Source organism: Erigeron canadensis, chromosome 6 (genome assembly GCF_010389155.1).
Source record: "Erigeron canadensis isolate Cc75 chromosome 6, C_canadensis_v1, whole genome shotgun sequence".
Lineage (NCBI taxonomy): Eukaryota > Viridiplantae > Streptophyta > Magnoliopsida > Asterales > Asteraceae > Erigeron > Erigeron canadensis.
The window spans coordinates 25,001,457-25,009,922 of NC_057766.1; the positions used below are offsets into that span (position 1 = coordinate 25,001,457).

At 36.3% G+C, this 8,466-nt stretch overlaps 1 long non-coding RNA gene across 1 annotated transcript; it reads left to right on the top strand.

Annotated features, from left to right (window-relative positions):
* The first annotated feature begins 1,245 nt into the window (after nt 1-1,245).
* On the top strand, nt 1,246-6,941 carry LOC122602779. Its single transcript, XR_006324395.1, has 4 exons — nt 1,246-1,255; nt 1,405-1,461; nt 1,562-1,606; nt 6,894-6,941. It is a non-coding gene; the product is annotated as an uncharacterized LOC122602779 (long non-coding RNA).
* The last annotated feature ends 1,525 nt before the right edge of the window (nt 6,942-8,466 follow it).

An 8,466-nucleotide genomic window follows, 5' to 3' on the forward strand; every position in this document is an offset into this window, starting at 1 on the left:
ATAAATGCAATGTTAGTAACCTGAGGCAATTTTTATTTCCACCCATTGTCTGATAACATCTAAGGGGACGTCACAGCATGCATCGTTTGTTGTTGGTAAAACCACCAAATGTTTGGAATTGTTCAGTGTTGCACCTTTGGAGCTACTTGCATTTGCAAAGTCACGTACAGGTTAAGAAAGGGTGCCTGTTTTCACTTCTTGAAGCCGATATCAAGTTATTGAAAATTGTCAAACGCTTTTGATTGTTTAGGTGGATTACATTCTTGGAGATAATCCAAGGGCAACAAGTTACATGGTTGGATATGGAAATATACAGGCAGCAAGTGTACCATAGAGGTTCATCCACTGTTTTAGTTAAGGTTAGCCCATCTTTTTTTAGTTGTAGAGGTGGTTGTGTAACATGGTTCAGTAGAATAGCAGGTGATCCAAATATAATTGCTCTGACAAAGGCCAAAGAAACCTAGGATTCCTCACATGCCGCAATTGTAAGTTAATTTTGTTTTAAATTATTACTTATCATTAGCAGTTGTAGGTGCAATTGAAGTTTTCGTTAAATATGGCATGGGAGGGTAAGTAAATTTTGGTGTCCAATTTCATACATTTCCTATTATAAGCAGAGTTGAGACACAATGTTTTCTTTTAAAATAGGTTGGCTGTTAAACACCATATGCATATGCCTTTGGGGTGGTGCTATTGGAAGTATTATGTGGGAAACGTCCCATTGACCGAGAGGTCTTTGTATTTTAAAGAGACATCCTTTTTCTGGTCATTTTGGAGTTCTACTTTATCTACAACAGCAGTTAGCTTGGGTTTATTGTTTGCTTTGCTTGCATGGGCTCAGCATATGTTAGGATTTTAATGATATTTAGTTGGATATGCATCTACTGTAAAAGTGTATAAGGCCAAATTAAGCCAGAAATGGACTTTGGGTTCCTTGGAAAACTCGTATAACATTCTTAATTTGTGCAGGATCCATGGTGCAACTCGAAAAGTCAAGGCGTCTCTAAATCAGATGCATGGTGTAACATCTAGAAAATGCTTACTGATGGTGCTATTGAGAATAAAGTTGGCACTCTTATAATAGAGTCCCAAGTTAGTTGCACTTCTTACTTTGTTAAGTTTGTTTTGTCTTTTGGTTTCTTTGGAAAACCAAACTAACGGTTGTACTTTTTGCAGATCCATGGTGGAATCTTGGAGAACAGGAGCATGCTTATAGGTTTCGTTTGTCATTTTAACATCCCTAAATATTTTGAAGGTAACTATCTTTAATTTGTTAATATACTTATATACTATAAAAAATAGGTGTATTTTTTGTCTTAAAATGAATAATGCTTAAGAAAGATGAATTATACACGACTCATAAGTAGTACTATATGTATCTTGCCTAATTTTACATAAATACAGGTAACAGTTCCATCGGAAGATGGGATTCAAAAGCTTATGGCAATTAGTTTTGATAAGGTATAACAATGATCCTTAAGAAGAATTGTTTTTTTAAGTTCATTTATGGGCTCTAATTTTTGAGTGGGGAATTAGTATGACACTATAGCTAATATTGCAGATTTTGCCAAGCCACTGGAGAAACTTTCATACCCTCAACAATTTGGTGAGTTGTTTGTTGCAATATAATATTATTTTTCATTTGTCCTCTTTTGGTTTAAGGATACCACATTTGACTTTGAATTCTAAAGCAAGAAGAAATATTATCATTATCAAACTTCGGAAAGTAATTTCATCTTTTGGATTTTGGAAGAATATGGGGTAAAATAGTAGAATGTAAAAAAAACATGGTTATTGGATGGAAGAATATGGGGTAAAATAGTAGAATGTAAAAATAGAGAATGTAACCAATAGTTAAGGGAATAATACATATTGAATAATTCATGTTAGAGTTGCTACTTAGTTTCATAGATAAATGCATATATAGATATTAAATCTGTACATTATGCAATAATAAACATTAAAATTGTATAACTCTTTTCAGTAAAGACATAAACACTGAAAATAAAGACTAAAAAGTGCATATTAATAATCACGTAAATATGGAATTGAGTTATTCAAGGAGTCATGAAAATCGTCCTTCAAACTTACACATAAACAACACCTACCGTTTCAAACTTTGTAGGCAGTACCCATTCTGCCATTCATTATGTCATTCTGAAAACGAAAATGTGTCCAATTTGAACCAAACAACCTGACTTTATCCGTACTCGATCCGTAGTTCCAACATTTCACCCCTTTAAACTTGATCTCTACTCTTTGCTACATGCCTTGCTGTACGAATCACTTGCTTCTTGTTTGATCATTTCGCGAAGAACCTAATAGCTTCTTGGTCTTCATTTTTTAGCTATCTTACGTACCACAGGGATTCTTTACTCTCTTGCGTGATAGGAACAGAGCTTCGGGCGCTAATCCCTATGTTGTGCGGAGCTGGGCATCTTATATTCGCTGGGAAAAAGCTTTTCCTAACTTCACAAAGATGGCTTTGTCCTCTTCCATTGCTCAAAGCTCTAATAAAAGAAACAAAGTAAATAAAAATATGACCTTTTTTTTTCTTCTACTCGTCATGTACACAGCAAATCACTAACTACTATTAATAATGGGCTCACTTATTCCTAGACTTTCAAGGGTGCATCAACACCAAATTAAAGACTTTTTAGTCACTGCACCACCTTTTATGTTTTAGTCGAACCATTCGTCACAGCACTACAATGCTATCTTCACAAGCTTTAGCAAACATCGGACCACCTTCTTGGTTACCCAATCTTCATCAACGAAGATTTCTTCAACAACTCAGCTAATCACCTTTGACTCGCACAATGATTCGGCAATAGAGACCTCTTGACCTCGATCATATAGAGCCTAAATCGTGTTCGGTTTCACACAGTATCGCTTCACACAAATCACATGATTGCCTCTCTTTCCCATGACACATACAGCTTTGCATCACACCAGCCATTCACTCAGGCTAAACAACATTTAACTACACAGTACGTCGTATTTCTTGAATCATACATATCTCGTCCCTCTTCTTGGTTGGCTTTTTCCTACACAGTAGCATGTCTCCTTTCAATCACACAAACAAACTCCTTTTGGTTTCACACAGAAAACTTTGATAAACACACAACAGCACCTCCACTTCATCTTCTTCACATAAACTCAACCCACATTTTCAAATTAATATAGGAATCAATAGAACACGACAACTAACATGGCATAGGCCTTTGAATCATTTATCCCCTGTTATAATCTTAGATAAATCATGTATTACAACACACTTTTTAAGGGTTAGAAGAATTTGTAAACTTGTAGATTTTATGTAACACCTCAACAAGGCGGAATCAAGGGGTATCACCAGAAAAGCACAACACGACATGGAAATTATGTAGAGTAAGTCTAAATGCATAAAAAGGATCAAGTAATCCATACGAACCATTCAATAATGCAAGTATCTGGATCAAACATAAGCGTAACCCCTAATTCGGGAAATGAATCACGGATCCAAGGAGTCCAAGTCCAAGTCTAGCATGATCAAGCAATCAACCATCCAAATACGTCTCTGAGCTAACCTGTCATCTCAAAAGTGTACTAAAACGGGTCAACATAAAGTTGGTGAGTTCGTAGGGGCAAGTAATAGGAAACAAGTGTCAGGATACAACCGTTAACGATATACATGGATTAGAATACCTAATCACGTTCCAAGGAAACCCTAAAAGGAACGGGGCGCACAACGATCACAACCTATTAAATCAACAATTCATCATCGCAAGGTATCCTCAATTGGTAAGGTCTAGCTAGCTAAACTATGACACAATCCCGATGATGCTTTAAAAGTGATTCGAGAACGTTTAAGCGACAAGAGAAAAGTTTTAGTTAAATTCGGTTCAATGACTTAGTACCAAAATTTGACTTGAGAATCGAAGTGTTTAGAAATGTGTTTAACCAATTTTGTTGACCTTAGAATGATGATATAAGACTAATAAAAAAGTTTTGGATCATTGAATGTCGACCGGTAACCGTACGTAAACGTGAATGAAATGGACAGCAAATGGAGGATGGTATGGCGGATGGTAGACGATATGGCGGATGCTACGGCGGATGCGGATCATCCGCAAATCTGTAGATCATCCGCAGAATTGATGAACACATACGGGTTTTGACACAAAAATCGACCCCAACTCATTTTCAAGCTTGCATAGACGAAATTGAACATAAACAAACATAACCCACTACATAATATCGATTCATAGCATCATTTAATGTCCAAAGTCGTTCATGATTCAACCAAACCCTAATGAAACCCTAATCGACCCAAATCCGTTTTTGACCCGAATTCGACCAAGAACTCAAAAGATTCGACTAAGAAACATGTTTAATTATATAAATGGAGGAATTAAGTTAAGTTTCACTTACCCAAACACCTCTAGAATTCAATTTCGGGTTTGGAGCTTTTGAAGAAGAATTAGCACCAAAAATACCCAAAATTCATACACCAAGATGATTATCATTATGATTATTATTAGTTCATGTTAATTTATTCTCAACAATAAGAAATCCAAGAATTTGTTATGTATTATGAAGAGTTTGAGATGATAGATAGAAAAGAGGAGGATGGAGAAGTCAAAGAGAGAGAGTGAGATGAGAAGGAAATGAGATAAGGAAAGAATGAATGAGTGGAGGGTGTGTGGTGGGAGTTGGGGGCCGACCTAGAGAGGTCCAAAAATGGCTCCCGCTCCGCTAACTTCGACCAATAGCTATTCGTTAATCATTTAAACGCTAATACGAAACCGTGCATGTAAATAAACTCAACGTTACGTTAAAACTCGACATAACGCCCATAAGTCATATCAATTCACAAAAATCTTTCTCATTTAATCACGTTTAATTTACAAGTCAAATGAGTCAAAATTCATGAATGTTACATTTTACCTGCTTATGAAGATTAACACCACCATATCACTTGTGTAATTTTAGTAGCACTTCCCCCAACTCGCCTGGGAACACAAGAAAAGAGAAGGCATTTGATGCACCATTTCATAAATACACGAAACTTAAATTGCAAACAACAACAAGTAACCTTAGATAGTATATAACAGTTCATGAAAAAGTTTTATTAAAGCCGAAGTTTTTGCTAATCAATTATAGCTGATTAACCTTGAATTTGAAGGCAACATCAAATAATATGAACATCAAGTGAGTAATTTTGATGTTCATGTTGGAAAAAAATAAAAATAAAACACATTAAACAATTTCCTAAAAATGAAAAAGTACCCATTGAGCTATTAACATCAAAGAGCAGTTTTCGCCAACTTAATCAAGAGCTGCCTGTAATACAGTTATGCAGCTCCTAACGAAGCCAAATCTGATAAATACGAAGTATCACGGTTGGTGGATGTCCATATTTTCAGACAAACATGACAAACCATTTTACTGTATAGACATTGCGACAAAATACAGAAGCCATACAGCTAAAAATACCATAGTTTGTTGATGTAACAACTGTGACTTTTGACCCGTTGACTATTTGTGCAACTTGGCTAACAATCTAGTTAGTAATATAATTTAAGTCTTTTGGGGTTCATTTAAGTGCAATGTGTACATATAGAACAATTTGTCATGCAATTTGGGACTTGTGTGTGTGTCGAGATCATTAGTCATGCTAATCGATGCTTACAATTTGAAAACAATCAAATTAATAACTAAATTAAATGACTTTTGTTAATCAAGGTAGAAACTTGGGCGAATAAGCGAGCTTTAGCGAAACGTTAAGTTAAAATACGTTTGTGAGTTCGTTTTGGCATTTAAAGGGTTAACGTTTAGCTATTTGTCAAATTTAGCGGAGCGGGAGCCTACCCTTTTGGAATCTAGGCCGGCTCCCCTTCCAACTCCTCCTCACCACCCATCCATTCATTCTCCCCTCTTATCCTTCTTTCTTTCTTCTTACAAGAACAAAACACACACAAACAAATGTCTTTCTCTCTCTCTAAGATTCTTACACCAATATTATGGTTTCAAGTTAGATTAGTGCTAGAAAAGATCATCTATTACATCTCTTTTGCATCATATCAAGATTTGAGTCATCAAAAAGTGCAAGAACATCCTCTTTTGGGTCAAACTGGGGTTAAGCTTTTGGAAGAAGATTTGGTAAGTGAAACTCATCCCTTCTTCATCATTTTATGTTTATTAACTTGTTTCTAACTGGTTTCAAGTAAATTCGGGTAACAAATCGAGTCAAAACGCGAATTAGGGTTCTTGGTGGTTCAATTTAGGTCAAAAACGATTTTTGGTACGAAATTGATGTAATGAAACGAGTTTGTGAAGTGGGTCGAGTCTAAATATATTTATTTATGTTTGATAATGTTCAAAAACAAGTTAGAAAGGTTCCTTGGTCGATTTGGAAGTCAAAATGGTGTTTGGGGATGTCAAAATCGAGTTTGGATCATGTTTTTCTGCAGACCTGCAGAAACTCGTGCCGCGAGGAGTAGGGCTCGTGCCGCGAGTTTTGGTGTCTCTTGACCAGTACTTTTTCTTGTGCCACGACCTGGGGAACTCGTGCCGCGAGGTGTTGTTCAGCTCGTGTCGCTAGCCAATAAACTCGTGTCGCGAGTTTGTGCAGCTTTCTTGACAAGTTTTCAAACGTCTATAACTTGTGATCCGTGAGTCCAATCGAGTCATATGGCCTATCGTTGGAATCGTATGAGAGGCTAGTTTCTTGTGGTAACATTTATTTGGGTTGAATCTTCCTTAGATTCTAAAACATGTCGAGTCAAAGTGTTTTATTCCTACTCGGAAAGGTTGTTGAAGCGTTTGTGAGTTGTGACTTGACTTGAACTTACTTAACCAACTTGTGTATATAGAGTTGTCTTTGATGATACTATGATATATGTTGATAGGTTGTGGACACGTGACGGTTGTTGGACATTTATAGCTCGATATTAACGTGTCGTTTTGCTTGGAAATCAAGGTGAGTTCGTAGCTCCCTACTCATTTGAGATTCAGGCTGAAAAGTGTACAACCTTTGTGTGTTAACTTGTTTGTTTGTGCAATTATGTATTTACCTTGATTGATGACATAGTTCAATTGTGCATACGTTTGATTTCCTTGATGATGACATGACTTGATTGTGCATATGTTTGAGTGTCTTGAGTGATGATATTGTTTGATTGATGGATTTGTTGACGTGTAAATACGTGGTTGTTATATGATTATTGTATGTGCATGTTTGGTTGATTATTAGGTTAGTTGTGTATATATGGAAGACGGTATTACCTTCGAAAGGTTGGAGATGTGGTGGGAAGGCTGCGGGTGACCCTATATATAAGCATCAAAGGCCTTTCTAAAGTAGTATCGTACGAAGTATATACACATAGTGTTGTTTCTGGGTGGACATTGATGGTTATGGTGCAATTGAGTACATTGAGGTACATTACGTGCAATTGAGTACAATGAGGTACATTACGTGCAATGGAGTACAATGAGGTACATTACGTGCAATTGAGTACAATGAGGTACATTACGTGCAATGGAGTACAATGAGGTACATTACGTGCAATTGAGTACAATGAGGTACATTACGTGCAATTGAGTACATTGAGGTATATTACGTGCAATTGAGTACAATGAGGTACATTACGTGCAATTGAGTACAATGAGGTACATTACGTGCAACTGAGTTCAATTGAGGGACATTGATAGACATGTTTGGCATTATAGAACTTGTTAGATACTTATGGATATCATTATTACTTGTTCTTGTTTACTATGTGTATTCTAAATACCTTGCGTAGTTCATTATGTGAGTACCTATGTGAGGGTCATTGATGGACATTGATTGATTATGGATTGTTTGAGTATGATTGTTTTATTTATGATTAGGATAGTTGTACATACATGGAAGACGATGATACATTTAATGAGTTGCAGATGTGGTGGGAAGGCTGCGGGTGACCCTGTATACAAACATCTAGGATTCCTTAAATGTAAAGTCGTATGAAATGTATGTGTATTGTGTTTGGTTGTGTTTGATGGACAGGATGTACTTGAGACAATAGGGTGGACATTTGAGGTGCAATGTGAGCAAGTGCAATAAACGGGCACTTTATGTGCTTAATGAGAATTGAATGACATGAGAATAATTTAGGAACATTGATGAACTTGTTGACATTTTAGAACTTAATGGATACTTGTTAATGTCCATATTTTGTGTTCTCGTGCATTACATGTGTTCTAGCTTTGGTATAATTTGTGTAATGGATACGTGTTGGTCTAGGTTGCGCTACGAGCCAACCCAAATTGAATAATTGTGCCTTTTAAGGACTTATTGTAAGTGTGTTCCTTGTTCGTTATCTTTGTTCATAATGCGAATGGATTTTGATTTAGATCCTTGTCATTTGCTCCTACGAACTCACCAACCTAGTGTTGACCTTGTTTAGTACACTTTTCAGGTAAACTTGTGAATCCAAGACG